This window comes from Crotalus tigris, unplaced genomic scaffold (genome assembly GCF_016545835.1).
Source record: "Crotalus tigris isolate CLP2741 ecotype Arizona unplaced genomic scaffold, ASM1654583v1 scf7180000017570.77150, whole genome shotgun sequence".
Classification (NCBI taxonomy): domain Eukaryota; kingdom Metazoa; phylum Chordata; class Lepidosauria; order Squamata; family Viperidae; genus Crotalus; species Crotalus tigris.
The window spans coordinates 40,431-62,989 of record NW_024096481.1 but is presented as its reverse complement, the minus strand read 5'-3'; the positions used below and the strand labels follow the sequence as shown (position 1 = coordinate 62,989).

Sequence of the window (22,559 nt, the reverse complement as noted above, 5' to 3'; positions counted from 1 at the left end):
TTCGCACCCAGCGCCCCCCTCCTTGGGGTCCTGATCCCCTCGGCTTCCTGCCCTCCAGAGGAACTCCCTCCCCCCGTCCATCTCCGCCCCCCCAAAAGGTGCCACGGTCGGGGAGGGCGGAGAGCAGGGCGGCCTCCCTGTGGGTGAAGTCACAAAGGACTCTGCCCGGAGACCGATGACGCTGCAGAAGGGGGAATTCCCATTGGTTCCGCCCCTTCTTCAGGGCACTTCCAGTTCTGAAGTCCGAGGAAAACGCCTCCCCCGCCCACCCTCCAGATCCCCCCCCCATTCCGCCTCTGAGGCTGGGGGCGTCCCTGGGCTCTGCTGGGGTCTCCCTGCTGCTGCTGGGGGGAGGGCGCTGAGCGAGATCCCTGGAAGCGAGGAGGGGGAGGAGGGTCTGGGTGGGTGGGGGCAAGGGCTGGGAGGGACCCCCAGTGCTCCTGGGGGGAGGGGGGAGAAAGGGGCTGGGCGGGAGGAGCTGAGGGGCTCCGAGGGACCCTCAGTTCTCCTGGGGTGGGGAGGGGGAGGGAAGAAAGGGGCTGGGACCCCAGACGTGACTTTGGGAAAGGGGTCGAGGGCAAGAGAGACTGCGGGAGCCTCCCTCCCTCCCCACATCCCCCCCCAGGAGGACGGAGAGAGAGAGAGAGAGACCCCTCCCTTTGATGGTTGTGGCCGAGGTGGGGAGGGGCCCACAGAAAGGCAGAAACAGCGCCGTTTGGAGGTTAGGCAGGAATCGGGGCTGGTCCAGTTCATATATGCAGGGGGGGCAGTTTTATTTTATTTATTTTTTATGTCATAGTTTATACCCCTTCAATTCCCACGGAGTTCAATAAAGTGGAAGGAAGAAAGGAAGGGAGGGAGGGAGGAAGGAAGGAGATGGGAATGAGGAAGGAAGGAAAGGATATGGAAATCAGAGGAAGGAAGGAAGGAAGGAAGGGAGGGAGGGAGGGAGGGAGGGGCGATTCTTGAACCAAAACCGACCTATTTGCGGTGGGTCAGAAAACCCCACAGCGCTGGGGGCAAAACCTCCCCTCCAGCAGCCCCTTTGCCAGGAAGGGCCCAAAAGGCAGAAGCTTCCCGGACCCTGCATGATTGTGTGTGTGTGTGTGTGTGTGTGTGTGTGTGTGTGTGTGTGTGTGAAGGCGCCCAAGGACTCCCCCCGTCAGCTGCCTAAGAGACCCCCCTCCAAGTCCTCGCTGGCTGTGGGGCTGCTCCTCCCCTTTTTTCATCCACTGTAGCCCCCGCCATAGGATCCGGGGGGGGAGGGCAAAGGGAAGTCCATCCTCCCCTCCGGGGCTGTCGTGAAATACCCTCTTGAGCTGCACTTCTCCAGCTGTTGTGGATTGCAGAAACAAACAAGTTTCCTCTGTGTGTTTGTGTGTTTGTGTGGGGGAGGTGTGTGGAGGGCTGGGGTGGCAGGAGGGACCCACTTTGGGCGACTGGCTGGATGTACACAACTGTGGTGCAGCCTCCTTCAGCTGCAGGGGGGGGGACCCGGCTCTGGCCTGCCGAGGCTGGTGCTGGGCCAGGGGGGAGTTTGACCCCTCCAGACCCCCCATCCCTAGGAAGGATTCAGGCCCCCTCTGGACCCCCAAAGCTCCTTTAAGCAGAATCGGGAATGGAGGATCTGCCTGACCCGCCTTTGTGTAACTGACCACAACCCGAATGTCCTAGAAAAAATGGCTTCCATGGATGTAGTGAAACATTAAAAAAAGAATGTCTGGTTTTTTGGATAGTTTGGGGGGGGGAAGGTTTTCGGACATTAATGGTTAAGGTTGTAATCCTATACTTGAGGATAAAGGATTATTGAAGTCCACAGTATTTCTATTAATTTTCCGGGTTATTTTATAAATTATAAATGTATTGTTTGGTTTACTATGCTGTCCATCCCTCCATCCACCCCTCCTTCTTAAAATAGCATTGAGATCTTTCACAAGGGAGAAAACCTGCGCGGATCCTCTTATACATCCCGTCCATGGATATGGATTTTTTTTTTCTTCTTCTTCGGGCAAAATATCCCCTCCACTCCCACCCAGAGGAACGGAGCCGACCTCAAGAGGGTCGATTCTGGGGAGGGGGTCCCAGGGCTGATTTCCCCCCCCATAAAATCCCCCCCCCTTCTCCGCTTCTCCGCTTCTCCCTCTGCGCCGAACTGTCTCCTCCATCGGGTGAAGTCAAGGAAGACTCTGCCCGGAGACCGATGACGCTGCGGAAGGGAGAATTCCGATTGGTTCTGGGCCCTCCCAGTTCCGAAGTTCGAGGGAAACGCCTCCCCCCCCCCCAATCCAGACCCCCCGATTCCGCCTCTGGGGCTGGGAGCCTCCGCGTCTCCGTCTCTGGTCTCTCTGGGGCGCTTGTGGGGCGGCGTCCATGGGCTCCGCTGGGCTCCCCCTGATGCTGCTGCTGCTGCTGGTGGGGGCGCTGGCCCGGATCCCCGGAAGCGAAGGGCGGAAGGAGACCCCCGGTAAGGAGGGGGCTCAGAGGGGGGAGGAGAGGGGCTGGGGGAGGAGGGGGCTGGGAAGCACCGCCGAGACTCGTGGGGGGAGAGGGGGAAGAAAGCTGCTAGCTCTTCAGAGGGTAAGCGTGATGGGAGCCAACGACAGCCTCGATCTCTGCGTGGTCTCCTCCCCCTTCTCTCCCCACTTCCCCCCCCAGGAGGGCGGAGAGGGACCCCCTCTTTCCCGATTGCAGCCGAGGTGGTGAGTCGCAGCCGGGCCTCTCTCTGCCCCCCCCCCTCCAAAATGGCTGAGTCGGAGTCGGAGCGGCTGCGTGGAAAGGGGACGGAAAGCGAAAGCGAAAGAGGGAAACTGAGGCATTTTCAGACCAGAATCCACACAAGGAAAAAGCTGCATTTTGGCCAAAGTATTTTTGCGTCTTCAAAGACTTCAAGTTTTCTTCCCAAATCTCAAATGTGAGGCTTTCAAAGTCAGGCCGGAGTTGAGCTTCGGTCCCTTCCGGGGGAGGCTCCGAATTTGGGGAGGAGGCCGAGAAACCCCCACCCCATAATCCCCCGTTGCTCTATCGGGACCTGGAGGGAGGGGGGAAGCGAGAGAGGAGCATTTGGGGGGGGGCTCTGAATGTCTCCCCTATGGCTCCCCAAAACAATCCCTATCGTGAGGGGGGCTGGAGACCCTCCCTTTGAGATGCTCTTGGGGGGGCTGCAGGGGGGCTTTGGGGGAGGGGGAGAGGAAACAAGTCTGAATCTCGAAAATCATCCCAAGGCAGGGAGTTGGGCTGAAGGTTGGGCAGAGGGTCTCCAACAGAGAGAGTCCTGTGCGAATCTCACGTGTGGCCCCCAACCGGAGCTCATCTGAGACCCCCCCTCAAAAAAGGCCCTGAGTGGTCCAGTGGCCAATGGCCTTGATCTCTGAGAAGGTCACCCTGATGTCCATCTCCCTGGTCTGAGGGCTCCTGGGCAGGGGGTGTTGGGACGGGTCTCTTCCCCAGGGCCTCTTGGGGCCAGAGCAGAAAGTCCAGCCGAAGCCATTCCTGGTGTAGGAGACATTTGCCATCAGGGGGGAGGGAGGGAGGGAGAGCAGCTCTGTGGGAGAGAGGAAAGATCAAGGGGGCAACTCTGAGTGGAAGACCCCTCCCTTCTTCCCAGCACCCTAGATGCCCCTAGATAGCTCTCCCACTGAGCCTTGCCCCCTCCAGAAGCCATCCAGGCTGCTTCTGCAGGATTCCCGTGGCTTCGATCTCCAAGGGCTGATTTTGTCTCCCTCCCACTCCTCATTTGGGGCACAGAAAGACTAGGTCGGTGGAGGAACAGTCTCAAAACCTTACAACATAATGCCTCTCTTCACACTGGTAAATATACATCAATATGATAAATCTTCAGAGTCAGTTAAAACCTACAATACAATGGAAACTAATTGAATAAGAAAAATACAGATGGTGAGAGTCAGGAAGAGATTAAGGAAGTAAGATAACCATATAGGCAAAAATAGTTGGGTCTGAGAAAGGAAGAGGGAAGTAATAAAATAGATAAATAGTTTTTTTTATAGGAAATGGCTAGCCAGAAAGGAAGGTTGAATGGAGAACAGGAAAAGAACTTATTGTTTAAAATGGGGACATAAATATATCTGAGTTTAAAATATCCATTTATATGTCTATTTTTTCTTATTCTTATTGTCTATGTGAATATGATTTAGTGTGTTATCAGGAAATGTGTATAGGCGGACAGAAAGAGTGTAACCTCATACTACCTCAGCCAATGGGGAAAGAGGAGGGCTGTAGCGGCCGGTGATAGGGATGAATAAAAGAAGGAGATATTTTGGGTTAAAACTTTGGAGAGAACCAAGCTTTGAGCTTCTCTCCCCGCTTATTGCAATAAATGAAACAAAAGGCCTTCACTGTGTCTTGGCTGGTTATTGGTCAGGCGAGCTTGCCTCTGGTCACGAAGGAAAGTAGCCAGGAGCACATAACAACACTATTATGAGATCGTTATGCAGTCAACATCACCTTAGATGCAAACTAAATACGGCTACCCCATATTTTCCGGGAACATAATTATGGGCTGCCACCTGGGGGAACTCGGGGAAGTATGTGTTGATGTACAGGAGCAACAGGCTTAGGTCCTTGCATCATCAGGAAGAGCCAGCAGGTGTAGGAATTTCTCACTCTTCCGTTGGACTCTTTGACTCAGCTGAACAAGAAGGGCTGGAGAAGAGAGGAGAACATTGCAGGGTTTACTAGACCCAAACCTCCTTTCTTCTCCCTCCCAGTGACAGAACTGGAGTTAGAAAGGGCTCTTTGCCTTGAGGGGGGAGCCCCTTTCTGAGGACTCCCCCTGCCCACCTTGCCCTCCCAGGCCGTGAGTATTAGTGGGTCAGTGAGGCGACAAATGGCAAAACTAGCCAATCTGAAAAGAAAGTCAATTATTAGTAATGTAGTTCTTTGCTCAAGAACCGCAGGGAGCAGGCAGAGGCTAGCTGTATTTCTAAAAGTGCACTGAAGTCTAGAAATAATGTTGAGCTCCTGGTGTTACCCCAGAAACGGTCAATTATCTTGTGTAATGAGTACCGTATGTGCAAAGAGGGAAATGGGGACAAACTGACATGTTGTTTAACAATAAAGTGTCAAGCTGTGAAGATCCCTTGCTTTAGAACTGCCATGATGCTTCTGGCTGATTTCTGTGTTACGTGTACCCTGCCTATGTTGTAAAAATGCTGCATTAAAAGGCTAATAAAGAATGGATATATGTTAACTATTGGCCCTACACCTACTCTGGTACTTACTATTTGTATTTTAATAATTATTTTCAGTGAAGTCTGATTCATAGTTGAGATTTTAACATTTTTATAGGATGATTTATGCCACAAGTTAAATATTTACATCCCCTTATAAATGCAGACATTGTAATGAAAGAGAAGTAGAAAGTGTGTGAATGAAAGTTGAGAGGGGGGAGGAATTGATAGGTTCAGGCTTGTATGGATACAGGTTGTGCAAATTATGTTTTCACCTGTGTACATTGTTAGATCACACCCCTTTATTAGCATAGGTATAATAGTGTCCACAATACTATCCCTCACATCTTGGCTGTGTTTGTTTGTCTGCATCAGGTCCTATGTGACTCACCCTCTGATAATGTGGTTTTATTGTGTAGTCTATCTATTTGTTTAAATGGTATCTAAAATCAGTTTCATAACATCTGTTGGTCTGTCTATTTAACAAAAAGATTGGGCCAGGAAAGGATCCTCTCTCTCTCTCTTGCGGATTTCCTATTGCTGCATCTTCATTTCCTTTATCAAGATCCAGGCTGTGCTGATATTAAGTCACTCTTATTCTAAGTTGTATCCAAGGCTATTTCACTTGAGAAAAAATAACCTTAAGAATTTTTCTTCTGCTCCTTTCCAAGATCTTAGTGAATAGCTTCAATCTGATTTTATACTATTTCTGCCGAAGAAACTACATTAGCTGGAAGACATCAGTGGCAAAGTAATCCCAAAGCAATAAATAAATAAACCAAAAGAGAAGAATGAGAGTGTGTGAAATTATAGCATAATATGTGGTTGAAGAGCAGGCAACACCCCCCTCCCTCCCTCCCTCCCTCTCCCCCTCCCTCCCTCCTTCCCTCCCTCTCTCTCCCCCTCCCTCGCTTCTTCCCTCTCCCTCCCCTCCCCTCCTCTCTCCCCCTCCTTCCCTCCCTCCCCCTCTCTCTCTCCCCTCCCTCTCTCCCTCCCTCTCTCTCTCCCTCCCTCCCCCTCCCTCCCTCTCTCCCTCCCTCTCTCTCTCTCTCCCTCCCCCCGCTCTCTCTCCCTCCCCTCTCTCCCTCTCTCCCTCCCTCCCTCTCTCTCCCTCCCTCCCTCTCTCTCCCTCCCCCCTCTCTCTCCACAAATGTTTTAGAGTTTGATGGGTAGCAATTTTATTTATATAAAGAAAGATAAAGCGATAGCAGGTGGCAATCTCAGGTCCTTGGCCATGTCTTGAAGATATCCATGGTCGTAGATGGAGATGGCATTATTTTCCCCTTTCCCTATACAAATGAGAAAAAAATAATAAGTTGATCAAAGTGAGTTTAAAGTAAATTCTTTGCTTTGCAAAGCTTTGCGAATGCAAACAATATCAGGCAGAGAATCACATTATGTACTGATCTGTAGTATCTCTATTGGAGGAGAGTTGTCTTACCTTCTACAGCACTTCAGTAGTGGCTCACAGCCCAGCTGACCAATTTCAGAAGTTGTAGGAGGACATTGGGCGACACGGCAGAATCCGCCTACCCGATGACACTGTCGTTGGGCATTCCCTATGAAAAGAAAAAGAGGAGACAGGTAAACGATGAGTAAAGATTCCTTAATATTTGAATATATTTTCCCTTCCAAGACACTACCTTCTTCTACAGAACTGCAGGATTCCTTTATCAATTTATATTTTTATTCATTTACAACATAAAAATATCAAAATAAAAAGCAAATAGTAAGGAACAACTATAGGGAAAGAGGAAAAGGGGAAATGTGGAAAGGGGGGGAGAAACAAAAGGTGTTGACTTCCGATTCCCTGTTGCAGTAAAATAAGGCATGAAAATCGAATCTCAACTTTTTGCATTTCTGTATTAGTATGAACTAGCCATTTCTCTATCAACAAATCAGTCTAATCAGTAAACCCCAAAATCATAGTATCATTTTTTCCACCTCAAGCACAAAGTCCAGAAGCAGTTTCCAAGTAGAAACAATAATGCTTTTATTCTTTTCTTTTATCAAAACTGTCAGTTTAGCCAAATTCACTCAGTCAGTTTTCAGGCCCAAGGTGGGACTGGAACTCAGTACCCAGAGTTGTCGTGTTTTGCTCTAATCACTAGACCAAACTGTTTCTCCACTTTGCCTCCTTATTCAAGCAAAACATATTTGGCTGAGAATTTGGTAAACCAATACTAAAGTGAAGCGTACCCCCCCCAAAAAAGCTACAATAACAAAACCCACAATAAAGTTATTTCAGGAATTGTGAATCAAAAGAAAAATCATGGCATATTTGTCTTTATCTAGATCCAGGCTGTGCTGATATTAAGTCATCAGACAAAGTCATTCTAAGTTGTATTTAAATGGTATTCAAAATGGTATTTAAGTTGAGAAAAAATAATCTTAAGAATTTTTTTTCTACTTCTTTCCAAGATCTTAGTGAAAAGCTTAAATCTGATTTTATACTATTTCTGCCCAAGCAACTACATTAGCTGGAAGACATCGGTGGGGAAGAATGAGACTGTGTGAAATTATAGAGTTATAGCACAAATCATAGCAAATTATAGCACAAAGTCCAGAAGCAGTATCCAAGTACAAACAAAAGTACTTATATTCTTTTCTTTTATCAAAACTGTCAGTTTAGCCATCTCTGCTAACTCCATCAGCTTTTGTAACCGTTCATCCAAGATGGGAATGGAAACATCCTTCCAACAATTGCAGGATTCCTAGGACTACAGCAAGTTTTCTCTGACCACACAGATCCATCTCTGCTGATCTCCTGCAGCAGCTCAAATAAATCAGCCATTAACCCAGGTTTGAAGTCTGACTCAAAGATGAAATAGCTGGTAAGCCTACATCTATTAATGTAGGAGGGAAGAAATAATTCTATTTCATATGAAGGATAGACCTTACTGTGATATATTTCTCTCCAGTATTGCCAAGGATCCTTGCTGAGTTACAGTGGCCAGTTGCATTGTGTGTTTTGGATGAAGACCTTGAGTGAGCTGAGAATTTGGTAAACCAATGTTAAAGTGAAGCAAATCAACAAAAATAAGCTACAATAACAAAAACCCCAATAAAGTTCTTTCAAGAATTGTGAATCAAAAGAAAAATCAATGGCCTATTTTTCAAATCTTTGGAGGCTCATGTTGTCAATTGTCTATACTGTTCAAAGCTATTTCTGAAAAGTAAAACAAAAAGATGTTGAAGATTATCCTGCTTTCAGTGAAGATCGTATTTGTATAAAAAGGAGTGAGTTACCAATCTTTTGTAAATTATCAGTAATTTTGTTTCTTACCTGGTTCAGACAGGAATGCAAGGAAAAGAAATGCGGACAGCAGATAAAGGATCTTCATGCTGAGACTGGTTCTGGACCAAATCTTACTCCTGGGACAGACTTGGCTCTCTATTTATGGAGTTGTAATGATTGCATTATATCACCTCAGTGAAGTATTGCAAAATAGTTCTTACCTAAGGCAACGGTGCATCTTCCTTGTATTGAAACACTCCTGTTTGTTAGCTGTTACAAAAGCCCTGAGAAGAGCAGCAGACTTAGTTGAACATCTAACCTGTTATGGCTATAAAAGATGGGAGGCTCAGGACTTGCAGTGTCCGAATGGGTCAAAGAAAATTCCTTACTGAATTGCTGCCCAAACTCTACAGTCCAAGATGATAATGCTCGGCCATGTTCACCAATCTCTGAACTTTGGGAAGAGCCCTTAGAACTAAGTGGTGGAAATCTGGGGTTGGCATTGCTATCATGGGCGACACATTTTTATGGGTGGGTTTTGGGAAAACAGCTGCTCTGCTTCCTGGTGGGTCTTTGTGGCACTCAGATGAAGCACAGACTGATTTGGCTTTCGTTGAAGTATTCCTCCCTCATCCAGGTGATTTCTATTTCTCTAAAGACAGAGAATATGCAGAGTTGGAAATATCCCTGCAGTCTTAGTTGAGGGTTAATAATAATAATAATGATAAAGTTGGAAGGGACCTTGGAGGTCATCTAGTCCAAACCCTGCTCAGATAGGAAACCCTATACCATTTCAGACAAATGGCTGTCCAGTTTCTTCAAAAACTTCCAGTGTTGGTGCATTCACTGCTTCTGAAGGCAGGTTGTTTCACTGGTTAATTGTTCTCACTGTCAGAAAGTTTCTCCTTAGTTCTAGGTTGCTTCTCTCCTTGATTAGTTTCCACCTGTTGCTTCTTGTCCTGCCTTCAGGCACTTTGGAAAATACCTTGACTCCCTCTTCTTTGGGGCAGCCCCTGAGATACTGGAACACTGCTATCACATCCCCCCTCATCCTTCTCTTCGTTAAACTAGACATCCCCAATTGCAGCAATCGTTCCTGATATGTTTTAGCCTCCAGTCCCCTAAGCATCTTTGTTGCTCTTCTCTGCACTCTTTCTACAGTCTCAACATCTTTTTTACATTGTGGTGACCAAAACTGGAGGCAGAAGTCCAAGTGTGGCCTTACCACTCCTTATTAGGAGTCCTGTGGGACACAGAAGATTAACTGAAATTGAGAAGGAGAGCTGGGTTCCAAAAGCTGTGAGTGTTGGTTACATTGAATGTTTCCTGCTGCTTCAGTTACAAAGGATCTCATGGGAGCCATATTTTTTTATTACTTATCTCTGCATTTCAGTGGTGAGAACAATATGGCTTTACACTTAGGCAAGAAAAAATGAATGCACAGGTATAGAATAGGTGATATGTGGCTCCATAGCAGTAACTGTGAGAGTTTGGCTCCAGAGGTTTTGGGTGCTCCATCACTGGAGGTTTTTAAGAATAATTTGGAAAGCCATTTGTCTGGAACGGTGTAGGGCTTTCCAGCTTCAGCATGGGATTGGACTAGCAGGTCCCTGCCAACTCAGTTATTCTGTAAGTTCTGTTGGTTCTCAGGTGTCGCATCCAGTTGCCATGGATGCTGTAGAGATTTAGAGATGGTTTCAGAGTGAAGCACAAGCATTTTCCCATGCCCTGAATAACACAGTAACTTAAAATCTATTTTCAAAAACAAAATACTCAGACTTAGTTACATATAAAATCATCCTAGTTTCACAAACTAAATATGACTTTTCAACATTTGCCTATTTTTCACCAACTTTTTCTCTTCTCTCTTTTTTTCTTCTCCCAATCTGTGATACAATTGCTCTGAGAAAGGATCCTTACAGTGAAGGATGAGAAGAATAGGAAAAAAAAACCCCACTGAAAAATTTAACAATTTCTGTGTTAGATGCAGAAATATAATACAGAAAATGTTAAGTAATCAAGATGCAAAGAATTGTGGCAGTGAAAAAGCATCCTTGGAGGGTCTCTCAGGGAGTCAATATTGAGCCTGGATGTTGGTGAGCAATGGGTTGAAAGTTCCCGGCAATGAATGGAAAAGGTGGTTGTTGAGCCACATCTCCTAAGCTTTGCCTTGAGGGCTGGAGCCAATTTCTGTGGACTCCCATCAAAGAGCCTTGATACAGGACCTGATAGAAGATGAACATGCAAAATTAGAAATCAATTAACCACAGGTGCACTAAAGAGTAGGAGACCAGTGAGACTGAAAATGGCAAAATTGGCAGCCCTAAAAAGAAAGGAAATTCATATTTAATAATGTGGTTCTTTGACCAAGAGCCACAGAAAGCAGTTAATGAGGAAATTGTGGAAGTGCCTTGAAACCTTGAAATAATGTCAAACTCCTGCTATTTCCCAAGAAACGGACAATTACTTTATGTAATGAGTGGGTGCAGCAACGGTAATGAGGAAAGCACAGATGCAAACTGACTTGGTGTTTAGTAATCAAGTTAAGTAAGGTAGAGAATAATAAAATAAGTGGAGACTATGACTTAAATTTAGGTTTAAAAATAATTGAGGAACACTCCATAGTCCCTTCCATCCCATTTTTGTTCACTTGCTTGAGAGTGTGTTTGGGGCTCAATGGAGCCATGAGAAGTAGGATTGATATGTACCAAAACTGAAGAAAAAGGTGATGCCAATATGACATTTGGGTTGCATGTGCTGTTAAGAGGACTTGGATCCTATTCTCATAATAATTATCTGATTTTAGATGAGTCAAAGTCAAAAGTGATGGTTCTTGGAAAATGACAGCATTGCCCTATAGGGCTAATCGATGAGGAGGCAACAGAGCAAGTTCACACCTTTCCTTACCTGGGGGAATTTTCTCTGGGACTGGATCTGGGCTCCCTCAACATCAAAGGAGCTCACTTAGAAGGCACAAGTGAATGCACTGTTAATTTAAAAAAAAAAAAACCTCATAGGTATGCAGCTTCCTTAGACTGAGTTATTAAATACAAAATACCACCGTTACTATTATGCACTTATATTGAGCTGAACTTTGGGATTTAATTTATATCACTATTAGAACAAATTATATCACATATCTGAGAAGTATCTTGAGGGTGGATGAAAGGACTTCAACTGCTGCCCTCAGAGCAGAATTGGGAATTTATACAATTTATAAAATTGGGGTATATAAATATTTTTATTAAAATTAATGGTATGGAAAATAATAACAATAGTAATAATAGTGATGATGATGATGATATTGGAAGGGACCTGGGAGGTCATCTAGTCCAACCCACTGCTCAGGCAGGAAACCCTATACCATTTCAGACAAATGGCTGTCCAATCTCTTCTTAAACACTTCCAGTGTTGGAGCATTCACAGCTTCTGGAGGAAGGTTGTTCCACTGGTTAATTAGTTAGTTAGTTTCCATCCGTTGCTTCTCATCCTGCCTTCAGGTCCTTTGGAGAAGAGCTTGACTCCCTCTTCTTTGGGGCAGCCCCTGAGATATTTGAACACTGTTATCATGTCACCCCTCGTCCTTCCCTTTGTTAAACTAATAAGAGTGCCCAAATGCTATTAGAACAAACAAATTTCATTTAAAACATTCTTCATTTTATATTGGGAACTGTCATCTGCCTGTCTTTTTTGCCACTCGAGAAAAACCTAAAAAAATGCTGCACAAAGATTCCAAGATGGTTAAAATAGAGAAAAGTAGGGCATCTTCAGTAAGGCTGGCACACTGAAAGGCATCAGCTGCTACAAATGTACCTTCCAAGTATTGAGTTGAATCTTCCAAACTCCTTACAATGAATATACTTGTATTTGTGGAGTTCCAGAAATAGAAGATGTAATAGATCTATTATTTTGAATGACAATTATTTAAGAAAGAGGGAGATCAATATCTTGGATTGCACTTTAGAGAAACAGTCTATTGGGATCAAGCTGGCAGGAATAGCCAACACTCCAGAAGACAGGCTTAGGATACAAGAGGATCTGGACAGACTTCAACACTGGGCACTATCTAACAAAATGAAATTCAACGGTGAAAAAAGTAAGGTTCTACATTTAGGCAAGAAAAACCAAATGGATAGGTATAGTATAGGGGTACCTTGCTCAATAATAGTAACTGTGAGAGGGACCTCAGAGTCCTAGTGGACAATCACTTAAATATGAGCCAGCAGTGTGCTGCAGCTGCCAAAAAGGCCAACACAGTGCTGGGCTGCATTAACAGAGGGATAGAATCTAGATCACTTGAAGTGTTAGTACCACTTTACAATGCCTTAGTAAGGCCACACGTGGAATACTACATCCAATTTTGGTCATCATGATGTAAAAAAGATGTTGAGACTCTAGAAAGAGTACAGAGAAGAGCAACAAAGATGATCAGGGGACTGGAGGCTAAAACGTATAAGGAACAGTTGCTGGAATTGGGCATGTCTAGTTTAATGAAGAGAAGGACGAGGGGGGACATGATAGCAGTGTTCCAATATCTCAGGGGCTGCCCCAAAGAAGAGGGAGTCAAGCTATTTTCCAAGGCACCTGAAGGCAGGAGAAGAAGCAATGGATGGAAACTAATCAAGGAGAGAAGCAGCCTAGAACTAAGGAGAAACTTCCTGACAGTGAGAACAATTAATCAGTGGAACAACCTGCCTCCAGAAGCAGTAAATTCTCCAATACTGGAAGTTTTGAAGAAGCCAATTGTCTGAAATGGTATAGAGTTTCCTGCCTTAGCACATGGTTGGACTAGAAGACCTAAAAGGTCTCTTCCAACTTTATTATTATTGTTGTTGTTGTTGTTGTTGTTATTGTTATTATTATTATTACTGATTGATCATCGCACAGTCAGCCAGATGTTCAGACTGGATTTGGCATTTTCTCTACCTATCGAGTCATTGCCTTGAGGGCTGGAGCCAATTTCTGTGGAGTCCCATCAAATAGCCTTGATACAGGACCTGATAGAAGATGAACATGCAAACTTAGAAATCAATTAACCACAGGTGCGCTAAAGAGTAGGAGACCAGTGAGACTGAAAATGGCAAAATTGGCAGCCCTAAAAAGAAAGGAAATTCATATTTAATAATGTGGTTCTTTGCCCAAGAGCCACAGAAAGCAGTTAATGAGGAAATTGTGGAAGTGCCTTGAAACCTTGAAATAATGTCAAACTCCTGCTATTTCCCAAGAAACGGACAATTACTTTATGTAATGAGTGGGTGCAGCAACGGTAATGAGGAAAGCACAGATGCAAACTGACTTGGTGTTTAGTAATCAAGTTAAGTAAGGTAGAGAATAATAAAATAAGTGGAGACTATGACTTAAATTTAGGTTTAAAAATAATTGAGGAACACTCCATGGTCCCTTCCATCCCATTTTTGTTCATTTGCTTGAGAGTGTGTTTGGGGCTCAATGGAGCCATGAGAAGTAGGATTGATATGTACCAAAACTGAAGAAAAAGGTGATGCCAATATGACATTTGGGTTGCATGTGCTGTTAAGAGGACTTGGATCCTATTCTCATAATAATTATCTGATTTTAGATGAGTCAAAGTCAAAAGTGATGGTTCTTGGAAAATGACAGCATTGCCCTATAGGGCTAATCGATGAGGAGGCAACAGAGCAAGTTCACACCTTTCCTTACCTGGGGGAATTTTCTCTGGGACTGGATCTGGGCTCCCTCAACATCAAAGGAGCTCACTTAGAAGGCACAAGTGAATGCACTGTTAATTTTTTTAAAAAAAAAAACTCATAGGTATGCAGCTTCCTTAGACTGAGTTATTAAATACAAAATACCACCGTTACTATTATGCACTTATATTGAGCTGAACTTTGGGATTTAATTTATATCACTATTAGAACAAATTAGATCACATATCTGAGAAGTATCTTGAGGGTGGATGAAAGGACTTCAACTGCTGCCCTCAGAGCAGAATTGGGAATTTATACAATTTATAAAATTGGGGTATATAAATATTTTTATTAAAATTAATGGTATGGAAAATAATAACAATAGTAATAATGATGATGATGATGATATTGGAAGGGACCTTGGAGGTCATCTAGTCCAACCCACTGCTCAGGCAGGAAACCCTATACCATTTCAGACAAATGGCTGTCCAATCTCTTCTTAAACACTTCCAGTGTTGGAGCATTCACAGCTTCTGGAGGAAGGTTGTTCCACTGGTTAATTAGTTAGTTAGTTTCCATCCGTTGCTTCTCATCCTGCCTTCAGGTCCTTTGGAGAAGAGCTTGACTCCCTCTTCTTTGGGGCAGCCCCTGAGATATTTGAACACTGTTATCATGTCACCCCTCGTCCTTCCCTTTGTTAAACTAATAAGAGTGCCCAAATGCTATTAGAACAAACAAATTTCATTTAAAACATTCTTGATTTTATATTGGGAACTGTCATCTGCCTGTCTTTTTTGCCACTCGAGAAAAACCTAAAAAAATGCTGCAGAGAGAATCCAGGATGGTTAAAATAGAGAAAAGTAGGGCGTCTTCAGTAAGGCTGGCACACTGAAAGGCATCAGCTGCTACAAATGTACCTTCCAAGTATTGAGTTGAATCTTCCAAACTCCTTACAATGAATATACTTGTATTTGTGGAGTTCCAGAAATAGAAGATGTAGTACATCTATTATTTTGAATGACAATTATTTAAGAAAGAGGGAGATCAATATCTTGGATTGCACTTTAGAGAAACAGTCTATTGGGATCAAGCTGGCAGGAATAGCCAACACTCCAGAAGACAGGCTTAGGATACAAGAGGATCTGGACAGACTTCAACACTGGGCACTATCTAACAAAATGAAATTCAACGGTGAAAAAAGTAAGGTTCTACATTTAGGCAAGAAAAACCAAATGTATAGGTATAGTATAGGGGTACCTTGCTCAATAATAGTAACTGTGAGAGGGACCTCAGAGTCCTAGTGGACAATCACTTAAATATGAGCCAGCAGTGTGCTGCAGCTGCCAAAAAGGCCAACACAGTGCTGGTCTGCATTAACAGAGGGATAGAATCTAGATCACTTGAAGTGTTAGTACCACTTTACAATGCCTTAGTAAGGCCACACGTGGAATACTGCATCCAATTTTGGTCACCATGATGTAAAAAAGATGTTGAGACTCTAGAAAGAGTACAGAGAAGAGCAACAAAGATGATCAGGGGACTGGAGGCTAAAACATATAAGGAACAGTTGCTGGAATTGGGCATGTCTAGTTTAATGAAGAGAAGGACGAGGGGGGACATGATAGCAGTGTTCCAATATCTCAGGGGCTGCCCCAAAGAAGAGGGAGTCAAGCTATTTTCCAAGCACCTGAAGGCAGGACAAGAAGCAATGGATGGAAACTAATCAAGGAGAGAAGCAACCTAGAACTAAGGAGAAACTTCCTGACAGTGAGAACAATTAATCAGTGGAACAACCTGCCTCCAGAAGCAGTAAATTCTCCAATACTGGAAGTTTTGAAGAAGCCATTTGTCTGAAATGATATAGAGTTTCCTGCCTTAGCACATGGTTGGACTAGAAGACCTATAAGGTCCCTTCCAACTTTATTATTATTGTTGTTGTTGTTGTTGTTATTGTTATTATTATTATTACTGATTGATCATCGCACAGCAGCCAGATGTTCAGACTGGATTTGGCATTTTCTCTACCTATCGAGTCATTGCCTTGAGGGCTGGAGCCAATTTCTGTGGACTCCCATCAAATAGCCTTGATACAGGACCTGATAGAAGATGAACATGCAAACTTAGAAATCAATTAACCACAGGTGCGCTAAAGAGTAGGAGACCAGTGAGACTGAAAATGGCAAAATTGGCAGCCCTAAAAAGAAAGGAAATTCATATTTAATAATGTGGTTCTTTGCCCAAGAGCCACAGAAAGCAGTTAATGAGGAAATTGTGGAAGTGCCTTGAAACCTTGAAATAATGTCAAACTCCTGCTATTTCCCAAGAAACGGACAATTACTTTATGTAATGAGTGGGTGCAGCAACGGTAATGAGGAAAGCACAGATGCAAACTGACTTGGTGTTTAGTAATCAAGTTAAGTAAGGTAGAGAATAATAAAATAAGTGGAGACTAGGACTTAAATTTAGGTTTAAAAATAATTGAGGAACACTCCATGGTCCCTTCCATCCCATTTTTGTTCATTTGCTTGAGAGTGTGTTTGGGGCTCAATGGAGCCATGAGAAGTAGGATTGATATGTACCAAAACTGAAGAAAAAGGTGATGCCAATATGACATTTGGGTTGCATGTGCTGTTAAGAGGACTTGGATCCTATTCTCATAATAATTATCTGATTTTAGATGAGTCAAAGTCAAAAGTGATGGTTCTTGGAAAATGACAGCATTGCCCTATAGGGCTAATCGATGAGGAGGCAACAGAGCAAGTTCACACCTTTCCTTACCTGGGGGAATTTTCTCTGGGACTGGATCTGGGCTCCCTCAACATCAAAGGAGCTCACTTAGAAGGCACAAGTGAATGCACTGTTCATTTTTTTTTAAAAAACCTCATAGGTATGCAGCTTCCTTAGACTGAATTATTAAATACAAAATACCACCGTTACTATTATGCACTTATATTGAGCTGAACTTTGGGATTTAATTTATATCACTATTAGAACAAATTAGATCACATATCTGAGAAGTATCTTGAGGGTGGATGAAAGGACTTCAACTGCTGCCCTCAGAGCAGAATTGGGAATTTATACAATTTATAAAATTGGGGTATATAAATATTTTTATTAAAATTAATGGTATGGAAAATAATAACAATAGTAATAATAGTGATGATGATGATGATATTGGAAGGGACCTTGGAGGTCATCTAGTCCAACCCACTGCTCAGGCAGGAAACCCTATACCATTTCAGACAAATGGCTGTCCAATCTCTTCTTAAACACTTCCAGTGTTGGAGCATTCACAGCTTCTGGAGGAAGGTTGTTCCACTGGTTAATTAGTTAGTTAGTTTCCATCCGTTGCTTCTCATCCTGCCTTCAGGTCCTTTGGAGAAGAGCTTGACTCCCTCTTCTTTGGGGCAGCCCCTGAGATATTTGAACACTGTTATCATGTCACCCCTCGTCCTTCCCTTTGTTAAACTAATAAGAGTGCCCAAATGCTATTAGAACAAACAAATTTCATTTAAAACATTCTTCATTTTATATTGGGAACTGTCATCTGCCTGTCTTTTTTGCCACTCGAGAAAAACCTAAAAAAATGCTGCAGAGAGAATCCAGGATGGTTAAAATAGAGAAAAGTAGGGCGTCTTCAGTAAGGCTGGCACACTGAAAGGCATCAGCTGCTACAAATGTACCTTCCAAGTATTGAGTTGAATCTTCCAAACTCCTTACAATGAATATACTTGTATTTGTGGAGTTCCAGAAATAGAAGATGTAATACATCTATTATTTTGAATGACAATTATTTAAGAAAGAGGGAGATCAATATCTTGGATTGCACTTTAGAGAAACAGTCTATTGGGATCAAGCTGGCAGGAATAGCCAACACTCCAGAAGACAGGCTTAGGATACAGGAGGATCTGGACAGACTTCAACACTGGGCACTATCTAACAAAATGAAATTCAACGGTGAAAAAAGTAAGGTTCTACATTTAGGCAAGAAAAACCAAATGTATAGGTATAGTATAGGGGTACCTTGCTCAATAATAGTAACTGTGAGAGGGACCTCAGAGTCCTAGTGGACAATCACTTAAATATGAGCCAGCAGTGTGCTGCAGCTGCCAAAAAGGCCAACACAGTGCTGGTCTGCATTAACAGAGGGATAGAATCTAGATCACTTGAAGTGTTAGTACCACTTTACAATGCCTTAGTAAGGCCACACGTGGAATACTGCATCCAATTTTGGTCACCGTGATGTAAAAAAGATGTTGAGACTCTAGAAAGAGTACAGAGAAGAGCAACAAAGATGATCAGGGGACTGGAGGCTAAAACATATAAGGAACAGTTGCTGGAATTGGGCATGTCTAGTTTTATGAAGAGAAGAATGAGGGGAGACATGATAGCAGTGTTCCAATATCTCAGGGGCTGACACAAAGAAGAGGGAGTCAAACTACATTCTAAAGTGCCTGAAGGCAGGACAAGAAGCAATGGATGGAAACTAATCAAGGAGAGAAGCAACCTAGAACTAAGGAGAAACTTCCTGACAGTGAGAACAATTAATCAGTGGAACAACCTGCCTCCAGAAGCAGTAAATTCTCCAATACTGGAAATTTTGAAGAAGCCATTTGTCTGAAATGGTATAGAGTTTCCTGCCTTAGCACATGGTTGGACCAGAAGACCTACAAGGTCCCTTCCAACTTTATTATTATTGTTGTTGTTGTTGTTGTTATTGTTATTATTATTATTACTGATTGATCATCACACAGCAGCCAGATGTTCAGACTGGATTTGGCATTTTCTCTACCTATCGAGTCATAGCCTTAAGGGCTGGAGCCAATTTCTGTGGACTCCCATCAAATAGCCTTGATACAAGACCTGATAGAAGATGAACATGCAACTTAGAAATCAATTAACCACAGGTGCGCTAAAGAGTAGGAGACCAGTGAGACTGAAAATGGCAAAATTGGCAGCCCTAAAAAGAAAGGAAATTCATATTTAATAATGTGGTTCTTTGCCCAAGAGCCACAGAAAGCAGTTAATGAGGAAATTGTGGAAGTGCCTTGAAACCTTGAAATAATGTCAAACTCCTGCTATTTCCCAAGAAACGGACAATTACAGATGCAAACTGACTTGGTGTTTAGTAATCAAGTTAAGTAAGGTAGAGAATAATAAAATAAGTGGAGACTATGACTTAAATTTAGGTTTAAAAATAATTGAGGAACACTCCATAGTCCCTTCCATCCCATTTTTGTTCATTTGCTTGAGAGTGTGTTTGGGGCTCAATGGAGCCATGAGAAGTAGGATTGATATGTACCAAAACTGAAGAAAAAGGTGATGCCAATATGACATTTGGGTTGCATGTGCTGTTAAGAGGACTTGGATCCTATTCTCATAATAATTATCTGATTTTAGATGAGTCAAAGTCAAAAGTGATGGTTCTTGGAAAATGACAGCATTGCCCTATAGGGCTAATCGATGAGGAGGCAACAGAGCAAGTTCACACCTTTCCTTACCTGGGGGAATTTTCTCTGGGACTGGATCTGGGCTCCCTCAACATCAAAGGAGCTCACTTAGAAGGCACAAGTGAATGCACTGTTCATTTTTTTTTAAAAAAAATCATAGGTATGCAGCTTCCTTAGACGGAATTATTAAATACAAAATATCACCGTTCTATTATGCACTTATATTGAGCTGAACTTTGGGATTTAATTTATATCACTATTAGAACAAATTAGATCACATATCTGAGAAGTATCTTGAGGGTGGATGAAAGGACTTCAACTGCTGCCCTCAGAGCAGAATTGGGAATTTATACAATTTATAAAATTGGGGTATATAAATATTTTTATTAAAATTAATGGTATGGAAAATAATAACAATAGTAATAATAGATATGATGATGATGATGATATTGGAAGGGACCTTGGAGGTCATCTAGTCCAACCCACTGCTCAGGCAGGAAACCCTATACCATTTCAGACAAATGGCTGTCCAATCTCTTCTTAAACACTTCCAGTGTTGGAGCATTCACAGCTTCTGGAGGAAGGTTGTTCCACTGGTTAATTAGTTAGTTAGTTTCCATCCGTTGCTTCTCATCCTGCCTTCAGGTCCTTTGGAGAAGAGCTTGACTCCCTCTTCTTTGGAGCAGCCCCTGAGATATTGGAACACTGTTATCATGTCACCCCTCGTCCTTCTCTTCATTAAACTAATAAGAGTGCCCAAATACTATTAGAACAAACAAATTTCATTTAAAACATTCTTGATTTTATATTGGGAACTGTCATCTGCCTGTCTTTTTTGCCACTTGAGAAAAACCTAAAAAATGCTGCACAAAGAATCCAGGATGGTTAAAATAGAGAAAAGTAGGGCGTCTTCAGTAAGGCTGGCACACTGAAAGGCATCAGCTGCTAAAAATGTACCTTCCAAGTATTGAGTTGAATCTTCCAAACTCTTTACAATAAATATACGTATTTGTGGAGTTCCAGAAATAGAAGATGTAATACATCTATTATTTTGAATGACAATTATTTAAGAAAGAGGGAGATCAATATCTTGGATTGCACTTTAGAGAAACAGTCTATTGGGATCAAGCTGGCAGGAATAGCCAACACTCCAGAAGACAGGCTTAGGATACAAGAGGATCTGGACAGACTTCAACACTGGGCACTATCTAACAAAATGAAATTCAACGGTGAAAAAAGTAAGGTTCTACATTTAGGCAAGAAAAACCAAATGTATAGTATAGATCGGGGGGATACCTTGCTCAATATAGTAAACTGTGAGAGGGACCTCAGAGTTCTATTGGACAATCACTTAAATACGAGCCAGCAGCTCTGTGCTGCAGTGCCAAAAGGCCAACAAGTGATGGGCTGCATTTAACAGAGGATAGAATTTAGTTCACTGAAGTGTAGTATCACTTTACAATGCCTTGGTAGGCCCAACACGTTGGAATACTGCACCAATTTTGGTCACCATGATGTAAAAAAGATGTTGAGGACTATAGACGAGTACAGAGAAAAGAGCAACAAAGATGATTAGGGGACTGGAGGCTAAAACATATAAGGACAGTTGCTGGAAATTGGGCATGTCTAGTTAATGAAGAGAAGGACTAGGGGGGACATGATAGCAGTGTTCCAATATCTCAGGGGCTGCCACAAAGAAGAGGGAGTCAAGCTATTTTTCAAAGCACCTGAAGGCAGGACAAGAAGCAACGGGTGGAAACTAATCAAGGAGAGAAGCAACCTAGAACTAAGGAGAAACTTCCTGACAGTGAGAACAATTAATCAGTGGAACAACCTGCCTCCAGAAGCAGTAAATTCTCCAATACTGGAAGTTTTGAAGAAGCCATTTGTCTGAAATGGTATAGAGTTTCCTGCCTTAGCACATGGTTGGACTAGAAGACCTACAAGGTCCCTTCCAACTTTATTATTATTATTATTATTATTATTATTATTATTATTATTATTATTATTATTACTGATTGATCATCGCACAGCAGCCAGATGTTCAGACTGGATTTGGCATTTTCTCTACCTATCGAGTCATTGCCTTGAGGGCTGGAGCCAATTTCTGTGGACTCCCATCAAATAGCCTTGATACAAGACCTGATAGAAGATGAACATGCAAACTTAGAAATCAATTAACCACAGGTGCGCTAAAGAGTAGGAGACCAGTGAGACTGAAAATGGCAAAATTGGCAGCCCTAAAAAGAAAGGAAATTCATATTTAATAATGTAGTTCTTTGCCCAAGAGCCACAGAAAGCAGTTAATGAGGAAATTGTGGAAGTGCCTTGAAACCTTGAAATAATGTCAAACTCCTGCTATTTCCCAAGAAACGGACAATTACTTTGTGTAATGAGTGGGTGCAGCAACGGTAATGAGGAAAGCACAGATGCAAACTGACTTGGTGTTTAGTAATCAAGTTAAGTAAGGTAGAGAATAATAAAATAAGTGGAGACTATGACTTAAATTTAGGTTTAAAAATAATTGAGGAACACTCCATAGTCCCTTCCATCCCATTTTTGTTCATTTGCTTGAGAGTGTGTTTGGGGCTCAATGGAGCCATGAGAAGTAGGATTGATATGTACCAAAACTGAAGAAAAAGGTGATGCCAATATGACATTTGGGTTGCATGTGCTGTTAAGAGGACTTGGATGCTATTCTCTTAATAATTATCTGATTTTAGATGAGTCAAAGTCAAAAGTGATGGTTCTTGGAAAATGACAGCATTGCCCTATAGGGCTAATCGATGAGGAGGCAACAGAGCAAGTTCACACCTTTCCTTACCTGGGGGAATTTTCTCTGGGACTGGATCTGGGCTCCCTCAACATCAAAGGAGCTCACTTAGAAGGCACACGTGAATGCACTGTTAATTTTTTTAAAAAAAACCTCATAGGTATGCAGCTTCCTTAGACTGAGTTATTAAATACAAAATACCACGTTACTATTATGCACTTATATTGAGCTGAACTTTGGGATTTA

General features: G+C 42.8%; 1 long non-coding RNA gene across 1 annotated transcript; it reads right to left on the bottom strand.

Moving 5' to 3' along the window:
- Positions 1–6,347: 6,347 nt before the first annotated feature.
- On the bottom strand, positions 6,348–8,507 carry LOC120313312. The gene is made up of 3 exons (XR_005558111.1): positions 8,473–8,507; positions 6,628–6,745; positions 6,348–6,475 (listed from the first exon to the last, which is right to left on the bottom strand). It is a non-coding gene; the product is annotated as an uncharacterized LOC120313312 (long non-coding RNA).
- Between the last annotated feature and the right edge of the window lie 14,052 nt (positions 8,508–22,559).